We start from the raw sequence: 25,856 nt of genomic DNA, 5'->3' as shown, positions 1-25,856 counted from the left end.
GCCCCGTGGCATGTGGGATCTTCCCAGACCAGGGCTCGAACCCATGTCGCCTGCATTGGCAGGCAGATTCTCAACCACTGCACCACCAGGGAAGCCCTATTATCTTTTTAAATATTGCTTTACCCCTATTCTTTCTGTTCTTATTCTTGCTGTTCAAAGAGATATTTTCTGTATCTTTGTCTCACTGGGCCACAATTTTCAAATGTATCTTCTATTTACTTGCTCCTCAAAGTATGGGCATCACCTGAGCACTTATTAGAAATGCAATCTTTTGGGTCCCACCCCAGACCTACAGAATCAGAATCTTCATTTTAACAAGCCTCCTGAGAGACTGCCATGTACATCGAAGGTTGAGAAGCATGGCTCTGATTCACTGATTCTCTTTCTTCAGGTGTGCCTAACATGCTGCTTAACTCATTTATGAATATTATCATTTTAATGACTTTATTGTTTAGTTTATAGACTTCTGTTGGTTCTTTTTCAAACTTTCCTGACCCTATTTATAGTCTCATTTTCCTTTGTCCTGTTTTTCACTCCCTTTTTAGTTTAAAAAACATGTTTTAAAAGCCTATATTTTCTGTGTAATTATTCTAGTGTCTAAAGTCCTCAGGGGCCACCATGGCTCTTTTCCTTGTGTTTTTCAATGACTTTGGACTGTGAGTTTATATTTGAGTGATGTGAATCTGTGGATTTGGAGGACACTGGGTTGATAGATTGTTCTTCCAGGGTGAATTTGAGTTCCACCAAGTGCCCTAAGGCAGGACAGTTGAAGTCCACTTGGAATGATTTTCTTGTCTTGAGATTTTTCATAACACCCAAAGAGGGCTATTTAATCTCCAAACTTGTGTGAGGAGCTCATGCCTGATTGTAGATCCTTTGGTTCAGACAAGTATCTCTGTCATTTCTTTCAGGAGGCAAATTTTTTTCTAAACAACCCCTCACTGAGGATGTGGCCCTCTGAGGGTCTTAGCTTCGTGCCAGATCTCACTTCTAACTCCCTACCTTGCAAAGATTCAAAACCTTATCTCCTGGCCTCATCAGCCAGGAGATAAACCTTATCAGCTGGCAATGCCAATAGCCTTAAGTCCCTCATGCAGACAAATACGTTCAGGGCAGCTGTAGCATTGTGCTCATCACTCTGGTCTATAGCTCATTCAGTTTTTGTCCTGGAATTTATCTGAATTTCTCCTGAGCTCAGTTTTAGTGGAAGGGAAAGAGGAGAGGAAGAAGTGAGAGGTAGAGGGAGAGAGGAGGAGGAAGGGGGGACATGAGAGGAGAAGGAGAATGAGGGACAGAGATAAAGGAGAGGAGTAGGAAGAAGGAAGGGGAAGAAAGAAGGAGAAAAAGAAGGCAGAAGACCAAGAGAAGGAGGAGGATATAATAATCCAGCATCAGTTATTTTGTAGCAGACAGAATTTTCCATTTTCACTATATTACCAAAAACTTTGCAGGAACCCTACATTATATTGAATTTATCTCTATCGTTAGACCACATGCTCTTTCACCTTTGGGCCTTCGTTAATGTCTATTTAGTTTCCTAAGCTCTCCTTTACCTGGTTTATGAATGCTTTCAGGCATTCATAACAACAATGGTTTCATCAATAAATAGATTTAATTAGCTCACCTGACTGGAATCTGGAGCTAAATGACCCAGCAGGCCAGTGGTGGCCTTCCTCCAGCCACTGGACGTGGAACAGGTCCAGTCACAAGACCTGACACCAGTGTCCCAATCCAGAAGGACAAGCAGAGGTCAACACTTCCGCTCCTCTTTATTAGCCCCACAGCAGATTTCCTTTTCTATCTTATCAATCAGAACATTCTCACTATATCCCTGGCTTCAGGAAAATGGTGATGTGACCCAAAGAGTGTGGGTCATGGCTGACTTACACTAAGCCTGCACAGCCTTATCTTCCCTGATTTCAAAATATACCCGTCCACCATCTAAGCAAAAAAGTGGAATTCCCTTAAAAATGTATGTTGTCGAGTGGAGAATAATGTCTTTCTCACCCTGGAAGCTCATTGAGGTCTTTGCTAAATTGTTACTATCCCCAAATATGCCAGGTCTCCTGTGACACTCTCTCTTCAGAATACTAGATTACTAGTAGGTTCCCTTGTAACTTGCTTATGGGATTTTATTCTTACCCTGTGGTAACACTCCTCACACTTGGCATTATTTGTGATAATATGCCTTCCCTGCCATGTTGTGAACTCTATGAGTGCAAAGATCATGACTATTTTTGTTCAGTACTTATAATACTTGTACTTACATGTATTTAGTGAATACTAAACATATATTTGTTGAAAAAAAGAACAACAGTAAAAGCAAAATACAATAGGTCTCTACCCATACTTTTATTCCCGAACTTTCCGCTGAGAATCAGACCCAAATGTGTGATAGTCTACTAGACATCTCCATTCACGGATCTTAGTACAGCCCTAAGATAAAACTCTCTTACAGAGGAGTACAATTTTATGATGAGATTAGCTTCTAAAGTAAACACAAAAGCCACAAAAGTGCCCTTAGGAATACATAAAGCACAGTGATATTCAGAGACACTGTCTCTCAGGTAAAACCAACACAGCACCTAGGGCTTACTATGAAACTTTTCACAAAGCAGGTACCATAAATAGTCATTACTTATTGCGTATATGAAGTTATAGGTTTGGATGTGGTCAGGACAGCAGGGTAAACCAGAGAAAAATAATTGTATTGTCTAAAAGGAAGCATTCCAAATTCCTCATGCCTTCTAATCATGCCTGTCTAGAAAAACCTGCCATCAGATCTAAAATGTTGATTTACATCCTAATTATGCATTTACTAAGCCCAACAACACAACATGGATATTTTCTAGTTTTTTATTTGGACCTAAAGGATACAATCCCCATTTAAAAATTAGAAGTGCAAACCACTACAGTGAAACTGCTTCCAGGCAAACAAATATACCTGGAAACAACCTGTCAATTTTGGAGACTTGTATTTAACTGTGAACACTGTCTTCTATTACTGGAACCCACTTAAGGATCCTCTAAAGTGGTCACTTAAGAAGAGGATATTTCCTCTTAGTGATAACTCTGTGATTTCTAACTTTTTAAGGTTCTCTTCAAAGACTGACCAAAGCTTTAGTGTTTTACTGGTTATGGCAGAGGCAGGTAGGAGATAACAGCAATACATTTTTGTCAGGAAGAGCACATGGTATTCATTCAAAGTAACTAATTTAACCTGATTTTTTTCTACCATGATTCATGGAATTCTTTCATTCAGTGGATTTATGCGCTGGCACTGGGTCTAGGGAGATAAAAAAATAATAAATGGGTACAAGAGTATATCACTCTCTAGTGGGGAAGAAAGAAAATAACCTTATAGATGATAACAGCACACCAGCAGCATGCAAGAAAGAATTTTTCATTTCTTTCCCTGGTTCTACATTCATCTTAAGACACTTCTTCCATAAAATGTCTCTCCTGAATCATGGCTGAGAGACACATGAGGACCATTTTCAGGCCCACCATGTAAGGACACTGTGGTTGTATACTGCACAAAGGTGTGACGTCTAGGGAGGCCATTCCCATCATGGACATATCCTGACAAGGACAGATATGGAGGCTGAATCATAAGTGTATTCAGAGGTGTCTCCAGTCACTTCTGTCCTGTGCTTCTGCTTGAGAAGCCCAATTCCTTTCCTCTAGTTAGGCTCAAAGCTAATATGGTTGCTTCCCCTGGGGGTAAGCTCACTCCACCTTCTCAGCCCCTCCATAGGAGTCTTCCTGCTGCTGTTGGCTTTATAGGGTATGCTTGCGGGTAGGGGGGCGCGAGCAGGCAAGCATATAGATACGTGTGTGTGTGTCTGTCCGGCTAATATCATTGTCTGTGGGGCTCAGGAAAACTCCCCCAGTGTAGAGCTATTTAGGTTATGCTAACTTCTTTCTTCTTCTTAACCTTATGGACCGAACAACTTCCTGTAATTCCCAAATAGGCACTAGAAGCAATCATCATCCCGTTTCACTTTCACACAAACAAAACTAAACAAAAACAAGAAAACACATCGTGCCTTTTTCTTTGTACACGCTCCCTTGACAGAAGATGATGACACGACAGCAAAAGCCCCCAGCATCTAACCAGCACCGCCTTTTGTGCTGTGCACTTGGAAAACTCCTTTGATCTGCAGCTGTAGCTGCTATTTCCAGAGTCTGGCTCTGACTGAGGAATTCCTGGGCAGCCCAGAATTTTCACTCTTGAGAGGCCATGTCCTTCCTGATCACAGCCCGTCTGGCTGCCCCAGCAGCTACTGTGGCTTTCAGCCGGCCACGACCCCCCTGCGCCTGCCCGGTGTTCATCCATCTTTCCTGCTTGCCGGTGCTTTGCTGCAATTCACTAAAAATCAAGGAGCAGCCACAACTCTTTTGCTTTCTTGCTTTTTTATCCCTCTAAGGGTGAGTTAAACAGACACAGGTAGAAACGTGAGTTTTGTTTTACAAGCACCTTTCTGGAATACACAATTTCTGTCTCCCAAGTTACCTCCCTTGACTCAGTAAAATTCTTAAAACAACAACAAAGGAAACAGCAGTGTGTAATTGTATTAATCCCCCCGAGGCACATAATAAAAGATCAGAAACAGATGACCTTTGTCACCTGAAGCAACAATAATTTCCACGGCTTAAGATAACTACCTCATCCCGATCCAGACTGGATCCTCAATGATTAGAAATCCCAAGCCATATAAATTGCACAGCATTGGGAAATGGGAGAAAGGAGAAGAACATTATCCATGACCTGGATTTGAAGGAACTTAAAACACCTTGCTTCTCGGATTTCAGGATGGCCACTGTTGCATGAACCCTCCTGCAAGAGCAAAACTGTTTGAAAAACTATCCCTTTAAGGTACAGTTGACTTAGCCATAAATGAATCCTGGAGGGAACGTTCCGCTCTTTGCCAGGATGGCCAGGTCGCATGAAGTGCCTGTTCTTTCACACGGGGATATTTGATAAAACCCAGCATTGGCTGGGAAATGTAATTTGCTCAGTGAGGCACGCCCATCCCTTTCCTCTAATTACTCCCTCCTCCTTTTACAAATGCACCGGCCCTTCGCCTCTAGGTATCCATTAGGACTTATCTTATGCTGATAGCAAACAGTTATCAGATCGGTGATTATTTTTAATATAAAGAAAATACACAGGTCAAACAGCCAGCCACGTTGGTTCAATTACAGAAATTATACCTTTCCCTCCAGGTAATTCCTAATTAAGTAGTTATAAGTCTTACAAGGCTCATTGAGACTTTCCTGGATAACAGTGATCACTTAGCCTTCTTCCGTGAACCGTTTTTCTTGATATTTCTCTTATGACAGAAGGTTAATCTTTATCAGCAAAGCTTCAACTGAAAGGACACTGGTGCTCATCAGTGTTATCACTCTGGTGAGTCTGGTTTTCATCAAGACCTTTAAAATGAATAGCCTCTGGGTTTTCTATAAACACCAAGATGCACTAACGTGAGATATCTCTGAGTGGGTCAGGGATCGAAGCGAGTTTCCATTTCTGCCAGCCTGCCACTGTTATGTCAATTACTGCTCCTACCTTCGGTCTGATTTCTTAAGATTTGTGTCCTGTAGGCAAAGGGAATAGCTATTCTTATCTCCACAGGAGTGGAGTACAGTTTGGTTCCTTCAACTAGATAACAAGCGCAGATGATTATAATTTCTCTAGATTCAAATTTAAACTTTGCTATATAGCTAAGTGCATGATGAACACAGTTTTTTATTGCTCAACCAGAGAAAAGAGTGTCTCTACAAAGCCCCAGAAAAATGTGAATACTAAATAATGGTCTATAAGGAACATCTGTTTTTGAAAAGGAGATAGAAAGACACAAATGGTGACATAAATTGCCCTCAAATAATCCTCCGAAATTCAGTGCATCAGAGGAGACCATTTCTGTTACTGTATTCTACTAACGAATTTTGTTAGAAGCATGTTTGGACAGGGCTTGAGTAGCAAATGAAGGGGATTGTCTGTGAGGAAAGGTGATGTGGGAAGGACCTGATCTAAATCTCTAGATACAAACCACTACCAGCTCTCCTCAAAGCTATCCGTGCCACTTTCAGCAAGTGTCTCTACTTCTGTAAGAATTTCTTTAACTACAGTAAGTCCCCTGCATATGAACAAGTTCCATTCAGGAGCGTGTTCATAAGTCCAGTTTGTTCATAAGTCCAACAAAGTTAGCCTAGGTACCTAACTAACACAATCGGCTATACAGTACTGTACTGTAATAGATTTATAATATTTTTCACACAAATAGTACATAAAAACAAGCACAAAAAATAAAACGTTTTTAATTTTAGAGTACAGTACAACCACTTGTAGAGGATGCACGCACTTGACAATGTACACCAGACACGTGAAATAACTTACGTGGTTGGACGTGCGATCACACATTCACATCTTTGAAAATTTGCAACTTGAAGGTTCATATGTAGGGGACTTACTGTATAAAAAATATATATTTATTTGCTAGGGTTGCTATAACAAAGTGCCACAAACTGGGGGACTTAGCACAAATGTATTGTCTCCCATTCTGGAAGTCAGAAGTCTGAAGTCAAGATATCAGCAGGGCTGGTTCCTTCTGAAGGCTGTGAGGGAAGGGTCTGTTCCAGAACTCTCTCCTTGGCTTGTAGATGGCTGTCTTCTCGCTGTGTCTTCACATCATCTTCCCTCTATGCATGTCTGTCTCAGTGTCCAAATTTTCTCTTTTTATAAGGACACCAGTCACATTGGATTAAGGCCCACCCTAATGACCTCATCTTAACTAATTACATCTGTAATGACCCTATTTTCTAGGAAGATCACATTCTGAAGTCCTAGGGGATTAAGACTTCAATATATAAAATTTGGAGGGATGGATTTCAACCCATGACAGTTGAATTGGTAAAAATCTTTAAATTCCCACTCAAGTCCAAAATTGTATGAGTTTTTTTTGTAATAATTCAGAAAAACAAACTCACAATTGTTTTTGGAAGCCAAAAATGAGGGGTGGGTGAGACCAAATTCTATTAATTAATTACTTGTAATCATGAAGTTATCCAGGTCATGCCTTTGCTTTTTACCGCTCTCTTTAGAGACATATAAAGTAGCCAGCAGACTCACTCACCAGTCTGTGTCCCAGCTGTCCCTTAGGGTGGCACAGGAACAGTTGCTTTTTCGTGTTTGTTTGTCTGCACCACATGGCATGCAGGATTTTAGTTCTCCAACCAAGGATCGAACCTGTGCCCCTAGCGGTGGAAGCAGAGTCTTAACCGCTGGACCACCAGGGAAGTCCCAGGAACAGCTGTTAAACATCTGGCAGCCCTGGCCTTCCTCTGCCACCCTATACCCCAGGTCAGAACCTGTCACTGCTGCTCTAAAAGACCAGAGACTTTATTTAATTTATTTTTTTACTAACCTTGAATCGTGTTCCTAGATGTTTTTATTGTGTGTGCATTTTTTCTTGAGCTCCAGAAACCAGAGCAGGCTTGTAAAGCACACAGTAGTGGGTGATCCAACACTGTCTGGTGGTGTCGTTAAGCTTTACATTGTGCAACTAATTGCTTTACTCTGGGCCTGAGTGCAGTAGAAGCTTCTGTAACTTTCACTTATTACCTGAGTGTGTGCAAAGTATTATGTATCTAAAACATACATATACACTCTAGGTGTTTGTTGTTTTTTTTTTATAATGGCTATTCTCATTTTGTTTTTTTTTAACATCTTTATTGGAGTATACACTCTAGGTGTTTTAATAGTTGGTGTGGTCAGATTGGGAGGGGTTGAGATGCTTTCCTAGCTGAATAGAGGCACTGGTGAGGAATTAATTTAGAATTGACCTTTGGTTCATCTCCTTTCAGAATATATCTGTCCTAGAAGTGCTGAAGCATGTTATCTTAAGAGAGGTTTTTGGTATTATTAAAAGAATATATCTTTAAATGGAATTTGGTAGTATACCCAAGTTCCTCAAAAAGAAAATTAAGGCTTCTTTATACAGGCTGAGCCAGATTCAAAATCATCAACATATCTTTATTCTGTTCAGAGTCAACCGCAAAGAAGACCTAGGTAGGGAAAAGACATAAACAACCTGGGCGTATTTTGAATGTTCACTTTTCCTTAACGTTGGGAAATAGTTCTTACTATTCTGATAGAAAAGTTACAGTGACCCAGAAAGAATTGATATTCACTTGATTTTTGAATGCGAAATGAAGTACCAAGACATTTCATTACAGCCATGGGTCCTAGACGCATTCTGAACATGAATTCTCTGATTGGTTTCTCTATGAGCACGAGGCCCCGGTGCCCTTCTCTGCACACATCTGATGGAAGGGCACTGTTCCTGCCCAGAGAAAATTCCTCTAAGTGTCTTCAGTGACTCCTGGTCTAAAGATGGATATTACAGAACCACATCTTGAAAGTATGTTAGAAAGAAACAATTTGGGTTCTTGACAAATTAGGGAGTAACTTTTGAATCTACAAATATTGTAGTTTTAGAGTAGAGCCCAACAGATTAATAAGTAAATCCTGTAGCTAAAGTTTAGGAAAGGAGATTATTGTATTATGTTCCCTTCCAGAGATAAGATTTATAACTATGTAAAAACTGCATGTAGGATTTTCTTTAAAAGAGTACATGGATTCACACTTAGTATGCTTAGTGTTAAAGCCTATGAATGCTGAAGATGAGTGGGTTAAAAGTGTAAAGAAAATAAGTGAGGGACTTCCCTGGTGGCACAGTGGTTAAGAATCTGCCTGCCAATGCAGGGGACATGGGTTTGAGCCCTGGTCTGGAAAGATCCCACATGCTGCAGAGCAACTAAGTCTGTGTGCCACAACTACTGAGCCTGTGCTCTAGAGCCTGTGAGCCACAACTACTGAGCCCCCATGCCACAACTACTGAAGCCCCCACGCCTAGAGCCTGTGCTCCGCAACAAGAGAAGCTGCCGCTCGCTGCAACTAGAGAAAGCCTGCACGCAGCAATAAAGACCCAATGCAGCCAAAAATAAAAAGAAAGAAAGAAAGAAAATAAGTGATGCATCAGTATATAATCTAGTCATTTATGACATCATCTCTGAATGCAGGAAAATCTATTTTAATTTAGCCCACCTAAAGCTCCAGGAAGATGATCTTCCAGCTATTCTTCAAAAACAGAACAAATAAAATAATCAGGGTAAAAAAAAGTCCTACCTGATTGTCACTTTTGTTTATGAAGCAATCACATTATTTCATAATTTAATAAATACATAATCGAAGCATTGAATTTTATACTTAAAAAAGGCATTAGTGGTCATCTAATCCTTTTGCACTTTGCAGATACTGTGTTCTTTTACAAATTGAAGGTTTGTGGCAACCCTATGTGGAGCAAGTCTATCAGCACCATTTTTCCAACAGCATTTGTTCACTTTGTGTCTCTATGTTACATTTTGGTAATTCGCACTTGTACACTAGTATTATGTTTGTTATGATAATCTGTGATCAGTGATCTTTGATGTTTCTTGAGGAAATTCAAAGTGCTACTCCAGTGAACACACAAATGATAAGAAAGCAAAATGGCCTTATTGCTGATATGGAGAAAGTATCAGTGGTCTGGCTAGAAGATCAAACCAGCCACAATATTCCCTTCAGCCAAAGCCTAATCCAGAGCAAGGCCCTAATTCTCCTCAATTCTATGAAGGCTGAGAGAGGTGAGGAAGCCACAGAAGAAAAGCTTGAAGCTAGCAGAGGTTGCTTCATGAAGTTTAAGGAAGGAAGCCATCCCCATAATATCAAAGTACAAGGTGAAGCAGCAAGTACTGATGTAGAAGCTGCAACAAGTGGTCCAGAAGATCTAGCTAAGATAATGCATGTAGGTGGCTACACTAAGCAACAGATTTTCAATGTAAATAAAACAGTCTTGTATTGGAAGAAGATGCCATCTAGGACTTTCATAGGTAGAGAGGAGAAGTCAATGCCTGGCTTCAAAGATTCAAAGGACAGGCCCACTCTCTTGCCAGGAGCTAATGCAGCTGGTGACTTGAAGTTGAAGCCAATGCCCATCTACCATTCTGAAAATCCTAGGGCCCTGAAGAATTGTGCTCAGTCTACTCTGCCTGTGCCCTATAAATGGAACAACAAAGCCTGGATGACAGCACATCTGTTAACAACATGGTTTACTGAATATTTTCAGCCCACAGTTGAGGCCAACTGCTCAGAGAAAAGACTTCTTTCAAGATATTACTGCTCACTGACAATGCACCTGGTCACCCAAGAGCTCTGATGGAAATGTACAATGAGATTCATGTTGTTTTCATGCCTGCTAACACAACACCCATTCTGCAGCCTATGGATCAAGGAGTCATTTTGACTCTCAAATCTTATTATTTAAGAAATACATTCCATGAGGCTATAGCTGCCATAAATAGTGATTCCAACCATATAAATTCATAGGCCAAATATGTTTTACTATTCTCTTGACATTTGAAAACTATTACACCTATAGCCAAAATGGTCTTTTACCACATTCTTGACAGAGTATGATCCTTGAAATCTGTGATCCTCAGTAGGGAATGTTTGAATGCCCAAAACAGGATTGTGATTTCGGGGGGGAAAACTCAAAAATGCAAATACAATCTGTGATTTTGCATTAATCAGCAAATGATTTTTAATGTGATAAGAACCTCTAGATATTAGAGGCTTTTAAATTCACACATAATTACAATGAAAACATATCTATGTTCACTTGCTAATTATTGATGGGTGTATCAAAATCATAGACATAAAATAAAGTGTGTGTGTCCATTCCTTAGAAAAATTAGCAATTCAGTGTTCTTAAAGAGATATGGTCAGGGCCAATCTCTATAACATTCAAACAAAAATTCAGAATGTTTCCAAATGATCATTTTATTTATTATTTTTCTCTACCAAGAAGAATCTAGAAATTTTGGTATTCTTAATATACATTGTAAGTGCCACAACCATTCTTTGGGGTGGTCATAAATTTATTTTGTGATTCTCTTAACATAATCTTGGCAGGAAAAAAGTTCCCAGGTGCACCTGCAGAGGGCAGATGGCAGAACAACTCTGCTTGGGGAGAGGTCTCCATTCCCAGGTGCTTCACAAGCTCCATTTATATTCCATACACTCTTCATCTTCTTTTGCTTTCAAATTTACACAAAACTAGTCCTCCCTCATTTTGTGTTAATAACATTTGTTTACTCTTCTTCAGATTCATTATGGGGCCCTGAGAAAAGTTAGTGGGCAGGGATGACTGAAAGGGGGTCACATTGATCAGAGGATAGTGCAGGCTGGAATGGGAATGGAGATATTTCCACTGGTTCACCACAGAACTGAGAGGGGTATGGGAGAAGTTTTAAAGGGAAAAATATTAAAGAAAAAAAAAGTTTATTATTTCCTGTTTTTCTTCTCGGTACTTATCCTACAAGCTGAGTTCATACAAATTAATAACATTACCAACAGATAAAGTGAAGAAGGCTATGCCTACGGTCATCTCACAGGGGAGATATAGATTGTAGGCAAAATTTGAAGAATAGTAATCTCATCTCATCAAAGATATGACAATTAAAGTGGTGTATCACTAACTCTCTATTAAATTATTAGAACTTAAAAATAATCATATCCAACCCTGTTATATACTTATGTCTTGCTAGTAGCAGTTTAAGTTAGAAAGTAGAGAATGTATCTCAACATTTTTGATAATGTTTCTATCATTTTTGCCAAGATTTTCAAGTTGTTGGAATGTATCATTTAAAAAAAATTACAAAAGAAAGAATGATACCAATGTACAGCATGATATTCAGTGCAAGTTATGATGTTAATATTAAATTGGAAAATAAAAACTTATATGTCCAATAAGAGAATAGTTAAATCCATTTTAGACCACTGACTTAATAGGATACTATGCTGTTAAAATATTTCTTTAACATAATATAGCAATATGGAAACACATTTATCATACAATGTTATGTAACATAAATTAACTCTTTACTGTGACTATATCAATGCAAAACTACTACATAAAACATGAGTAAATGAAAACAGTTTGGGTATTAGAAAATTGTGATTACAGATATTTTTTTCTTTTTCCATTACTTTTTCATTATATGGTTATACAGTATTTGAAAGTTGATAATACTAATATGCTTCTCTTACAAAGCTACAGTCTAACCTTTAACAAACAATTCATTCAGTCAAAATCTTCCTGATTGTCACCAAAATTCAACAGTGTAACCAAAATAGCATATATAATAAGGAGTGTTGTTCTTTAAGGAAAACTGCCTTTCCTAGTACCCATGATTTCAGTAATAATTTCATGTTAGAATGCTATCTGTGGTAGTTAAACTGAAATAAAATAACTCAAGCAACACGCACGATTTAAAACTCAGTTTGGCTTAGCTTCTTGGGAAGCTTCACTATGGCCTTTCTTATTGACTCTGATAACTTCCCAGATTGCAAAGTATCATTAAAAACTATAAGAAAAAAAAAAAAACTATGCACATCAGGCATAACTTTGTCAAAATTAAGCTGAAAGCCCATCTGGCTCCATTGTCTTATTGAATTTGTCACATTTTATAGGTAGTTGAGTTTCTTTCCTAATAATCAATCTTTCCAAAGGATGACAAGAATGACCTCATAGCAGAAGTAAACTGCTACAGTTGGTCACATCAACATGACATTTTCTCTCCCAGAACTTCACTGCTTATCCAAATTTTGAAATTTTTATTTTGAAGATCTCATTTCAAAATCCCCAGGAGACCTCGAAGGATTCATTTTATCTCTACCACCACCCAACTCCAGCCACCATCACATCTCACCCTGAATCTCAGACCGCCTCCTAATGGATCATCTCACGTAAACTACTTCTTACTTCAATCTGTCCTCACTTTGGAGTCAGAGTGATATTTTCGAAGCACAATTTGAATTATATTGCAGTCACCACAGCCTCATCCTCTATCCTCTGCTTTTCCCTACACCTTGCCTTTTCAACACCCCAATTGCCTCCTACTAATATGGCCTCCCAGTCCTTCCCTGATCCTGCCCCACCTACCCCTTCAGCTCATCTCATACCATCCTTTCACTGTTCTTGGTGCTTCATTCCCATTGGCCTTCTTCCATTTTCCCCAGCTATCCTGATGTTCCCCTCCCCACCTCCCCCAGCCCACCCCAAATCACAGCTTTTTCTCCTGCTGCTCATACTTTGCCTGAATATTCCACGACCCCTCACTGAGTGAACTCTACTTACCATTCAGATCTCAGTTCAAGGAAGCCTTTCCTGACCCTCCAGCAGAGGCCAGATCCACCACTGTACACACTCTCAGCATCCTCAACTTTTTCCTGATGCTTATCACCAGTTTATGTATTTCTGTACTTATTTGATTAATGTCTTATTCTCCACTATCTTTTAAGCTCCAGTAGAGCAGAGACCACGTTAGATTTTATATATATATATATATATTTTTTTTTTTTTTTTTTTTTTGGCTGCCTCAGGTCTTAGTTACGGCACGCAGGCTTCTCTCTAGTTGAGGCGCACGGGCTCAGTAGTTGTGGTGCAGGCTTAGTTGCCTCGCAGCATGTGGGATCTTAGTTCCCTGACCAGGGATTGAACCTGCGACCCCTGCACTGGAAGGCAGATTCTTAACCACTGGACTACCAAGGAAGTCCCCTAGATTTTCTTATTATATTGTCAGCATTCAGCAGAGTTCGGCTCATAAAGTGGGCACTAAATAAATGAATGAATGAAAGCCAAGAATAGATTATGTTTTCTCTCTGCTTCTTTACTTTTCTGAGTTTTTTCCCCTAAAAGCCAAAATGGTGTTCTTGTTATTTACCTAACACATATTTTAGGGATTGCCCTGATGTTACTTTAAGTGACAGATATTGATATTATTTGCTAAGATAAAATGCTTGATATACAGTAAGTCCCCTACATACAAACAAGTTCCGTTCTGAGACCATGTTCATAAGTCCAACTTGTTCGTAAGTCCAACAAAGTTAGCCTAGGTACCCAACTAACACAATCGGCTATATAGTACTGTACTGTAATAGGTTTATAATATTTTTCACACAAATAATACATAAAAAACAAACAAAAAATAAAACATTTTTAATCTTATATTACAGTACTTTGAAAAGTACAGTAGTACAGTACAACAGCTGGCATACAGGGGCTGGCATCGAGTGGACAGGTGAGACGAGTTACTGACTGGAGGAGGGAGAGGAGGTGGGAGATAGTAGCACTGAAGGATCGTCAGCAGTAGGAGATGGAGGGCAAGCTGCAATTTCATTCACGGCTGATGTTGATAGAATGCATGTTCGCATCCTTGAAAGTTTGCAACTTGAGGGTTCATATGTAGGGGACTTACTGTATGTACGGTAGGCCTTCAGAAAAACTTTAGTGAGCAACAGAAATATCCCTATATATCTGGCCAACAAGCCAAATATGGGCAGGGGTTAAATGTAAACATCTCAAGTTACTATATTTCAACTGTAAGAGGGAATTGGTCTAAAAACCAAAAGTAGCCTCTTTGCTTCTTATCTTCCAAGCATCCTTTGGACAAAGTGTTTGTCCCACACACTGCATGGCTAGGACACATGGGTGAAATGAACACAACCCCTGTTCTTGAGGACCCTCTGTCTCACAAAGCTCTACAGCACCCTTATAGCACTGAAGACAATTTCCAACATTTGTAGTCATAAAATCCAAATTTTTTTATGTATTCTGTTTATATATTCTAACTTAAATGTATTCAGGCTTTACAAATAGACTGATAGCCTTTGTTTCCATGATGGGAAGAGTTTAAAAAATATCTATAAGTGCTCAATAAATTTTGGTTGAATGGACTAAATTTATCTATCTATCCATCTATTTATGTTTTATAGCAACTTTGAAGCAAAATTTTACGATCACTTTTTTTCACCCTCCTCAGCTTACTTGAAGATCCTTCAAAAAGAATTGTAGCATGCAATTGTAGTGGAGGAGCGATATCTCTCAGTTGTGCTCGGGTCCACTTATGGTTATGAGAAACGTATAGCCCAGATTGGAACATCTTAGTTGCAAATCCCCACTCCCGAGTCACTACATAACCTTCAGAAAACAAGAAACCTTGAAATAAGAGGAATGAGATTGGCAACTTCAGATTAGAAGCAAATAGCAGCAGGAGTCCAAGCCAACAAATCAGGCATGAACTAGATCTAGTATCTAAAAGTCCAAGAATGAGCCACTCTACTGAGAGATGTTTCTTTTGAAGTAAAATAGGGGTAATAATAATTGTACTTTCCCCAAAAGTTTTCATTTGTATTTGAAAAATGATTTAATCTGATATTAAAATGTGTTATGGAAGAAAAAAATGTTCCAGGTGTGTGTGTGTGTGTGTGTGTGTGTTTGTGTGTGGTGTGTGTGTGTGTGTGTTGGTTATTCTCAACAAGCATCCAGTCACAGCTTTTCAAGAAAGTGGGAATTCAAAGAGATTTTATTTCCAAAGCTTATTTTAAAAGTGAGAAGATTTTTGCATGTTACGTTTTTTATATAACATTCCTTGAGCTATTTATCAAGGCACAGAATTGAAGAAACATGATAACAGCTGGTACTGGCTAGGAATTACTGTACTTAATTAAAAATTAGATGTAGATACTGGCAGCTTTGGTTTCACAAGATACCTGTCCTACCCACTGAGGGAAATTTAAATTCCACTTAGTACAATCAGTACATCAATACAGAGAAGTGTGTTGTAAGCAGATACTCTGTAGGAAGACGGAGGACGGTCTATGGCTGACTAGGAAAACAGACACAGAACTATAATTATTTTTATTGAGACTATTTAAATTGTGTTGCTTTTGAATGATTATCAAAAATATGTGCTCATTTTCATATTCAGAGAATTAGGAAATGTATAGGAAATACGATTGACTCCTAGAGCTATAACAGTACTACCAACCACTGTTAAAATGCTATTGCATTTCCTTCCAATTTTATGTATGCATAGAGACATTTAAATTTTTCTTGCAAAATTGTGATTATGATTATATTATATATTCAGGTTGTGAGTAAGGGTTAAATTTAAGATTGAGTTTATGGATAGATTCAAGGTCAAGTTCATTGCTATGAAAACTTTATCTTATTGCAGTAAATATCTTATGACATGTTTTTAATAGCCATATAGTACTTAATTATATAGTTATGTTTTAAACCATTCCCCATTGTAGATAGTTAGATGGTTTATATGTTTGTTTGTTTTTCTCTTATACATTGCTAGGTGTCTCTAATTATTAAGATAAATCTCTAGAAGTAGACTTTTGTGGTCAAAACCTTTAAATACCATGTAAAGGCTATTTTACATGGATTACAAAATTGTTTACAGGACTTCTGATGCTCATAAGAAATATATCAAAGGATCCATTTCTTCACAAACTTAATGTAATTGAATATTAACAATTTTATCTCTCTGCCAAATTCATGAGAAAATATAAAATTTTATTATTGTAATCTGTGTTTTTTTATATACTGAGGTTGCATGGTCTTGTACATATACTTTGTTTTCGTAAATTGTCATTTCGTATATGATTGCTTATTTTTTAATAGGGATGTTAGTATTTTTATTCATCTCTAAACAAATAGATCTCAAACATAGTAATAAGTTATAAATTTTAAAATGTTTCCCCAATTTTTATTTCTATTTTAATATTATTCAGAGTGCCTTTTGACATCCATTCATGAAATAATCATTGAAATCTTGCTATGGGTTGCACACTGTTTTGAGCCCTGTGACACAGAAATGAACAAAACAGTAAAAAAATCTGGCCTTTGTGAAGCTAAAACAAAAGTCAAAAATCCTGGACTTCATGAAGTTTGTATTCTAGTTGAGGGAGAAAGACAACAAACAGATAGAAAATTAACTGATATTATGTTAGAAGATGGCAATGTTATGGATAACAGTGGTACAGAGGAGATAAAATATGCTAGTGGTGACGACTGCAACTTTCAGTAGGGTGGTCGGGGGGGATGACATTTGAGCAAAAACTTGAAGGGAGGGGTGGGGCTAGTGAGGCAGAAGAAATAGCAAGTGCAAAGTCAACAGATGAGATATGCCAGTTATGTTTAAGGAAGAGTACAAAAAATACTGGTGTGGCTACAATCAGTTGAGGTTGAGACACCCGTTAGAGAGGTTATAGGGACCCAGATAATGAAAAACCTAATGCACCATTGTTAGACCTTGGCACGCACTTTGAATGAAAAATGGATCATTGCAAAATTTTACATACATAAGTGCCATGATTTGACTTATAGGCTCATTCCGGGTGCCATACTGGAAATATGTGGAAGCAGGTACCACGGTTAGGAGGATACTGCAATAATCCAAACAAAAGACAGAATAAGGTGATACTGATTTAGAATGGTCAGACCCTAGATATACATTGAGAAAGAGTTGACAGGATTTACTCAAGGTAAGGTTTTAGAAGGTGAAAACAAGACAGTGATGACTCTAAGATTTTTGGCCTGGGCAACTAGAAGGATGGAATGGTCCTTAAGATAGTCAAGTGAAAGAAAAAGGGCCATGAGATGAGATGAGATCACTCAGAGAGTGATTGTAGGTATAAAAAAGAAGAGGAGCAAAGTCTGAGCTCTAGGGAATGACAACCAGCAGAAGAGTCTGAGAAATGGCCATTAGGAGGAGGAAAGATAGAAGATTCCTGAAATATAGGGAAAGAGATAGTTTGAAGAGGAGAGAATAACCAATGGGGCAAATTCTGTTGATTGACTGGATAAAACAGTAACTGAGATTCAGACGTGCCATGATTATAACAACATGGAAGTTGTCAATTACCTTGACAGGAAGAGTTTGAGTGAAAGCCTCTTGGAATTGGTTTGAGAGAAAAATGGGGGAAAGGAGTTGGAAACAGCAAGTAAATACAACACTTGCGTTGAGTTTTGCTGCAAAGAGGAGCAGCAGTAGCTAGAGAGGAAGCTAGATGAGAGAGAGATTTATTTGAGATGTGAGTAATATGACTGGTTTCTATGTTGATGAGAAAGATAATTGGGGAAAAGATTCAGAATAGAGAAGATTTAGTGGAGCAACATACTGAGTTGGAAAGAAACCTCAGGATCTACTAGATAATGGAAGACTTGACTTCAGATAAAAATATGGATCGTTTATTCATAGTGACATGAGGAGGGGAAAGATATGGATATAGATGCTGGTATATGGGTAGACATAGTGGTGGAAACTTGAACGTTTCCTACTGATTGGCTTTCATTTTCTTAGTAAAACAGAAGGCAATTTCATCAGCTGAGAGTGACACATGCTTAATTTTTTATAAGGGCAAATCTGTTGAGCTGGGTTTTTTTGTTTTTTGTGTGTTTTTTTTGGTGATTTCTTCCATTGCTTTTCAGTTTAGGAGTCCTCTCCCGTATTGAGGTCAGTTTTTAAATTTCCCCATATTTTCTTCAAGTTTTTTAATATATAAATTTTATTATTTTTTTAATTTTTAAGGGAAATACTATCAAATAAACAAGTCTAAGTATGACACCAAACCCAGAATCCAAAAATTAATAACTGATAAATTTTACTATTTAAATATTTATGCATGGAAAAAATTTACTCTAAACAGAGTTAAAAGACCAACCTAAAACTAATTCTGCATCAGCTGGGCTGCATTTGTGACTTGTAAAATGTGACAGTGTTCCAGTTTTGATCCTAGGCCTCAAGAGTCCTTGCATGCTTCCATGTTGTCTTTTGGAACTCTGCAATCACCATGTGAACAACCCTGGGTTAGCCTCCTGGAGGATGAGAGACCTCATGGAGGAGAGTCCAGTTGCCCTTGCTGGGACCCAAGGCATGTGAGAGAGCCACCCCATTACGCAGACACATTTGCCTGTAGCCATGAGAGTGAGCCCAGCAAAGATCAGAAAAACCACCCAGTTGAGCCCAGTCTAAGTCATTAACCAGCAGACCCATGAGCTAAATAAATGGTTGTCACTGTTTTAAGCCACTGAAGTTTGGTAGGCTTGTTATGCAAAGATAGCTAACTCATATACTTGTCATGAGTATTTCTAAATGTTGGTGAGAGGATAAAAGATGCTTATTCAGCACCCTCTGCAGTCCCCAGAAAGAGTTAATTCCATAATTATTAATAAGCAGTTAGTCAGCATAAAGCTGATGTTAATTATAAGGGCAAATGTGAGCTTAGGATAATCTTTCCCAAATTGTTCTCTTCCAAGCACTAATCTTACTACGTGTTTATGAAAAGAGGGATCTCCGCGGTGAAATAATTTTAAGAAAGGGTTCATACTACATTCTACAATTGGAGCTTCACAATGTCCATTAGCACATAAAGCCTCTAAGAAGTTTTAGGTCATGGCCTAAAACCTAGTAAATACTCAACAGATGCTCACGTATTCATATCATCAGCCTTATCAACATCCTTATTATTTGCTGGCTACAAATTAAATGTCAGTTCAGATCCTTGAAACTTTATAGTTAATTGAGTTAATTGATTTATCTCTCAGATCCTTCCAGTCAGTTGACTTTTCGTCTTAATATAGACTAAACAATAATTTTAAAATAATTTTATGAAGTTACTAAAACTCTTGATTTTGTCATTTTAGATGTTAAAAGAAAAAAATGAACTTTTATTGGTATGGCCGTGCAAGTTAGTTACACAAGGCAAATTTCTCAAAAGGGAGTTCTAAGTAAATAGATACACCATTTTTATTAACAGCCTGTGAACCTAGTGTTTGGTGACACTATTTGGAATTCACTACTCTGAGGTGATGATGGCTAAATGGAAAATGTCACAGGTGAAATATTCTCTGCTCTTTAAAAAACTGCACAGGTAAAAGGCAAAGTTAATGATCTTACTTACCATCAAAAACATAAACAACGATGAAGCAAAGTTTTCAAGTAACGCTGGAAAGTCCCCTTGAAAAACCAGCTCTGATGAATGCTAGTAGCCATGCATTATAATAATGAACAGGGCAAAGAAAAGGAGAGTATTTCCTCAGAGTTTAATCCTATCTATAAAAGCAATGACCTTTCTTGAAACAAATAATAACAACAGTTTTCGTCTCATGTCTTTTCATTAAGCATTTCTCATTTGTTAAATTCTTCCTTTTTGGCATTGATTCTCATTGGTTATTCAATGTTTACATTTTTTCTGCCTTTTTACTTGATAATTAATTGTTATCAATCTATTAATTTTTATCTTATAGCCATTTTCTTTTTTGATCTAAGCGCCAAACACTTGGCAGTCTTTACCAGTCAACAGATCTAAGAAATGTCCTAGATTTTATTGTTTACCTGTTTCTCCTGCCTGAGTTGCAAGAGCTTGGAAAGCAGTTGACTTAATACACCTGGATAGTAATAATTCTGCTTATTTAGATTACATCTCCAGTCAATGTTAGTCATAGGGATTGTGGAATAAATTTATTCCCCATGTTACCCTAAACCCTTATCCTAGGCTTCTGTATTAGTTTACTAGGACTGCCATAACAACAGAAATTTATTTTCTCATAATTCTGGAGGCTAGATGTCTGAGCTCAAGCTATTGGCAAGGTTAGTTTCTCTGAAGCCTTGATCTTTGGCTTGTAGATGGTGCATCTTTACCTGTGTTTTCATGTGGTCTTCCCTCCATACTTGTCTGTGTCTAAATTTCTGCATATAAAGACACCAATCATATGGGATTAGAGCCTACCTTAATTACCCCTATAAAGGCCCTATCTCCAAATAAAATCACATTCCACAGTACTGGTGATTAGGACTTTTACATAAAGATTTTGAGGGGCCACAACTCAGTACATCACAACTTCCTTCTTAGTCTTCCTCCTTAACTATATTACATAAATGCTCTGTTCTCTGTCTTTAAAATAAAGATAAGGAAGCAGATAGAACAATGCTGAAAGTACCATAAAGACTCAGTTAAGTATCAGCTGATACTGTTTTGGACCATCTATTACTATACGCTGGATCTGTGAAATGAAGAGTAGAATTATCAAGGGTGGAGGAGAAACTGGAGAAGATGAAGCACAGACTGCTAAACACAAAACTAGTCTATGGCATAGTGGTTAAGAGAACAGGTTCTTGGGTCAGATTAAAATACAGCCCTGCCACTTACCAGGCATAAAACTTTATTCATTGCTTTACATTTTAGATTGCTCATAGATCAATATTCCTCATCAAGATGTTGAAAAGGTTAAATGAGATAAAGCGAGGAGACTACCATTGAGGTCCTTGGCAACCAGTGGCTGCTATCAAAATTAACCACCCCAGGCTAATAAAGAATTCACTGTATCCCCACTTAACTCTCATGTGCTTTCTATTTAGTCCAAAGAAGTGAATGTGACTATTTACCAAACCAAACACCGTATTATTGTCCTGAAAATGATTAGCCAAAGAAATGTACCCTTTTAACTTAGGAAGAGGAGTGATGACCCTATGAATGCACTGTCTATAAAGAGTTCTTAGGTTTACAGCTCAGTCCTTAAGCTTTGTAGGCTATTTCTTAGATTCAGCACACAATTTCTGAAAGCCCAGCAAGTAACCTCACAAAAAAATTTAGTTGATCCAAGATTCACTCACTCAATTATTATTATTAAATAATACATAATAATAATTTATTATTTCACTCAAAATAATAAATTGGTCCCTAAAAATATGTCCAGGAGACCTTCAAGATGGCGGAGGAGTGAGACATGGAGATCACCTTCCTCCCCACAAACACATCAGAAATACATCTACATGTGGCACAACTCCTACAGAACACCTACTGAACGCTGGCAGAAGACCTCAGACCTCCCAAAAGGCAAGAAACTCCCCACGTACCTGGGTAGGGCAAAAGAAAAAGGAAAAAAAAGAGACAAAAGAGTAGGGATGGGACCTGCAACTCTGGGAGGGAGCTGTGAAGGAGGAAAGGTTTCCACACACTAGGAAGCCCCTTCAGTGCGGAGATGGGGGGTGGTGGTGGGGAAGCTTCAGAGCCACGGAGAAGAGCGCAGCCACAGGGGTGCAGAGGGCAAAGTGGAGAGATTTCCGCACAGAGGAGCGGCGCCGACCAGCACTCACCAGCCTGAGAGGCTTGTCTGCTCACCCGCCGGGGCGGGCGGGGGCTGGGAGCTGAGGCTCAGCCTTCGGAGGTCGGATCCCAGGGAGAGGACTGGGGTTGGCTGCGTAAGCACAGCCTGAAGGGGGCTAGTGCGCCACAGCTAGCCGGAGGGAGTCCGGGAAAAAGTCTGGAACTGCCTAAGAGGCAAGAGACTTTTTCTTGCCTCTTTGTTTCCTGGTGCGCGAGGAGAGGGAATTCAGAGCGCCGCCTAAATGAGCTCCAGAGACGGGCGCGAGCCGTGGCAATCAGCGCGGGCCCCAGAGACGGGCATGAGACGCTAAGGCTGCTGCTGCGGCCACCAAGAAGCCTGTGTGCGAGCACAGGTCACTATCCACACCGCCCCTCCCGGGAGCCGGTGCAGCCCACCACTGCCAGGGTCCCGTGATCCAGGGACAACTTCCCCGGGAGAATGCACAGCGCGCCTCAGGCTGCTGCAATGTCACGGCGGCCTCTGCCGCCGCAGGCTCGCCCCGCATCCGTATCCCTCCCTCCCCCTGGCCTGAGTGGGCCAGAGCCCCCGAATCAGCCACTCCTTTAACCTCCTCCTGTCTGGGTGAAGAACAGATGCCCTCAGGTGACCTACATGCAGAGGCAGGTCCAAATCCAAAGCTGAACCCCGGGAGCTGTGTGAACAAAGAAGAGAAAGGGAAATCTCTCCCAGCAGCCTCAGAAGCAGCGGATTAAAGCTCCACAATCAACTTGATGTACCTGCATCTGTGGAATACCTGAATAGACAACGAATCATCCCAAATTGAGGAGGTGGACTTTGGGAGCAACTGTAGACTTGGGGTTTGCTTTCTGCATCTAATTTGTTCCTGGCTTTATGTTTATCTTAGTTTAGTATTTAGAGTTTATTATCATTGGTAGATTTGTTTATTGATTTGGTTGCTCTCTTCCTCCTGTTTTTTTATATATAGATATTTTTTTTCCTTTTTCTCTTTTTGTGAGTGTGTATGTGTATGCGTCTTTGTGTGATTTTGTCTGTATAACTTTGTTTTTACCATTTGTCCAAGGGTTCTCTCGGTCCTTTTTTTTTTTTTAGTATAATTTTTAGCACGTGTTATCATTGGTAGATTTGGTTTTTGGTTTGGTTGCTCTCTTCTTTCTTTCTCTCTTTTTAATTTTTCTTGTTTTTAATAATTATTTTTTATTTTAATAACATTATTTTATTTTTTTCTTTCTTTCTTTTTTTCTCCCTTTTCTTCTGAGCCTTGTGGCTGACAGGGTTTTGGTGCTCTGGCTGGGTCTCAGGCCTGTGCCTCTGAGGTGGGAGAGCCGAGTTCAGGACCTTGGTCCACCAGAGACCTTCCGGCCCCATGTAATATCAAATGGTGAAAGCTCTCCCAGAGATCTCCATCTCAACGCTAAGACCCAGCTCCACTCAAATACCAGCAAGCTAGAGTGCTGGACACCCTATGCCAAACAACTAGCAAGACAGGAACACAACCCCACCCATTAGCAGAGAGGCTGCCTAAAATCATAATAAGGTCACGGACACCCCAGAACAAACCACCTGATGTGGTCCTGCCCACCAGAAAGACAAGTTCCAGCCTCATCCACCAGAACACAGGCACTAGTCCCCTCCACCAGGAAGCCCACATAACCCACTGAACCAACCTTAGCAACTAGGGGCAGACACCAAAAACAATGGGAACTACGAACCTGCAGGCTGTGAAAAGGAGACCCCAAACACAGGAAGTTAAGCAAAATGAGAAGCCAGAGAAATACACAGCAGATGAATGGGCAAGGTAAAAACCCACCAGACCAAACAAATGAAAAGGAAATAGGCAGTCTACCTGAAAAAGAATTCAGAGTAATGATAGTAAAGATGATCCAAAATCTTGGAAAAAGAATGGAGAAGATACAAGAAGCGTTTAACAAGGACCTAGAAGAACTAAAGAGCAAACAAACAATGATGAACAACACAATAAATGAAATTAAAAATTCTCTAGAAGGAATCAATAGCAGAATAACTGAGGCAGAAGAACGGATAAGTGACCTGGAAGATAAAATAATGGAAATAACTACCGCAGAGCAGAATAAAGAAAAAAGAATGAAAAGAATTGACAGTCTCAAAGACCTCTGGGACAACATTAAACGCAACAACGTATGAATTATAGGGGTCACAGATAATTGAAACTTTCCAAATATTACAAATTCTAATTTATAATAATATTTCCTTTTAAAAGTATCTTGGAATCCTTTTATTTTATTTTGTAATAGAAAGGGACGAAAGGAAAATAATATTTTGGAGTGGATATAATAAAACCTACTACTAAGATTATCTACCATCGAAAGGGAGAGAATTGCATCTAAGTATTGTATTTTGGATGTTTTATTTGCCTCTAGATTTCTAAACACAATAATGTCATTTGATTTTACCTAACTTCCATTGAATCGAAATGATATTTATGTTAAAGTAAAACTCACTCTAGAGGCAATACAATAGTTCTCAGAAATGTGAAATGATTCCTTTTCTTTGTGCCTCGATGCCTATAACGAGCTTCAATCTGCAGTTTACCCATCTTTTTAATAGTAGACACTTTGGGGAATGAATGAAAATAACTGTGAACCTAGTGAAAGAAAAATTGGACAGGAGGTATTGAGCAATCATGTTTTATTTATTCAGTTAGCAATTCCCTTTACCAAAAATTCTCTAGACAAATGAGAGGAATTAGAATGGTTATCCAGCACATTTTCTTTGAATTTCTTTTCAACTACGCTTGGCATTCAGCAGTGATGTATCACAAAGGTACATCGATTGCTCCACATCCTTCGTGTTCTAAGAACAGGGTAAGGAGCATGCAATGAAATAAATGTCTCCAAGATACATGTTAAATTTTTATCTCTATCAGAATCTTTGGGTGTTTCCATTATCAGAAATATTATTCTTTGTTAGGGGGAGAAAACGAATTCAGTGTATCTTTTCTGAAGGTGAAGAGAAGTATTAATGTTTCCTTAAATGCAGACTCTCTGTAATCATACCTATTTAAATCAGCCTTACTGAATACAGCAATGTCAGCATGTTATCTTATAAAGAAGGATAAAATTATGCATCCTACTTGCTGAATTATTAATGGTGTTTAATTTCTCCAGCATTCTCTTTTGATTCAAGGGTCATAAACAGAAATGCATTTGCTGATGCACAAGAACAAAAATGGAAGAATTAGCCAACACTTTCCAATATCTATAGTCAACCATTGTCCTACTCTAAGAGCCCATTTCAAACCAAGAATATTATTCAGAAAAGCTTTGGGGAATGAAGAAGTTAGCCTTGAGTTTTTAATGCAGAGTGGTAAAGAAGAATTGGTGTTTTGAGAAAACACCAAAGAAGTGGAGCAAAATCCTTTCAAGTGCAAACAATCACAGTTTACAGATATACCTGCCACTCCAGAGTTCACCAGAAAGGGTAATCAGAATTTTATAGTGGGTTTCAATTTATACGCTTAAAATGACTATTAGAGTGTTTTGTCAAGGTGGCCACAGGCAATCCTTTCATTTCTGGCACTGGAGTTGGTTTAAGTAAAGGAATAAAAGAATAAGATGACTTGAAAAAAAAAAACCAAACAAGCCAACACATCAACAAACAATAGAACTCTCTCTTGAAAATGTAGTTTTCCATAAAAATCTTAGGCTGCGTGATTTTGTTTAACCTCTCTATTCCTGCAAGTGTATATGCAAAATGGTTCTTCTGTTTAAAAAGAGTAAAATCTGATTAATTTCAGTCAAAAGGGGGAAGGGGATACTGTAACCGACAGGG

General features: G+C 38.8%; 1 long non-coding RNA gene across 1 annotated transcript in view; it reads left to right on the top strand.

Moving 5' to 3' along the window:
- The window catches only part of LOC309610902, a 913,322-nt gene that overhangs the window by 159,989 nt on the left and 727,477 nt on the right, over positions 1-25,856 (top strand). The gene's annotated exons all lie outside the window — the stretch shown is intronic.

This window comes from Balaenoptera borealis, assembly GCF_965194805.1.
Source record: "Balaenoptera borealis genome assembly, chromosome: 14".
In the NCBI taxonomy this organism is placed as follows: Eukaryota; Metazoa; Chordata; class Mammalia; order Artiodactyla; family Balaenopteridae; genus Balaenoptera; species Balaenoptera borealis.
Note: the sequence above shows the minus strand (reverse complement) of the source record. Positions and strands in the feature narration are given on the sequence as shown.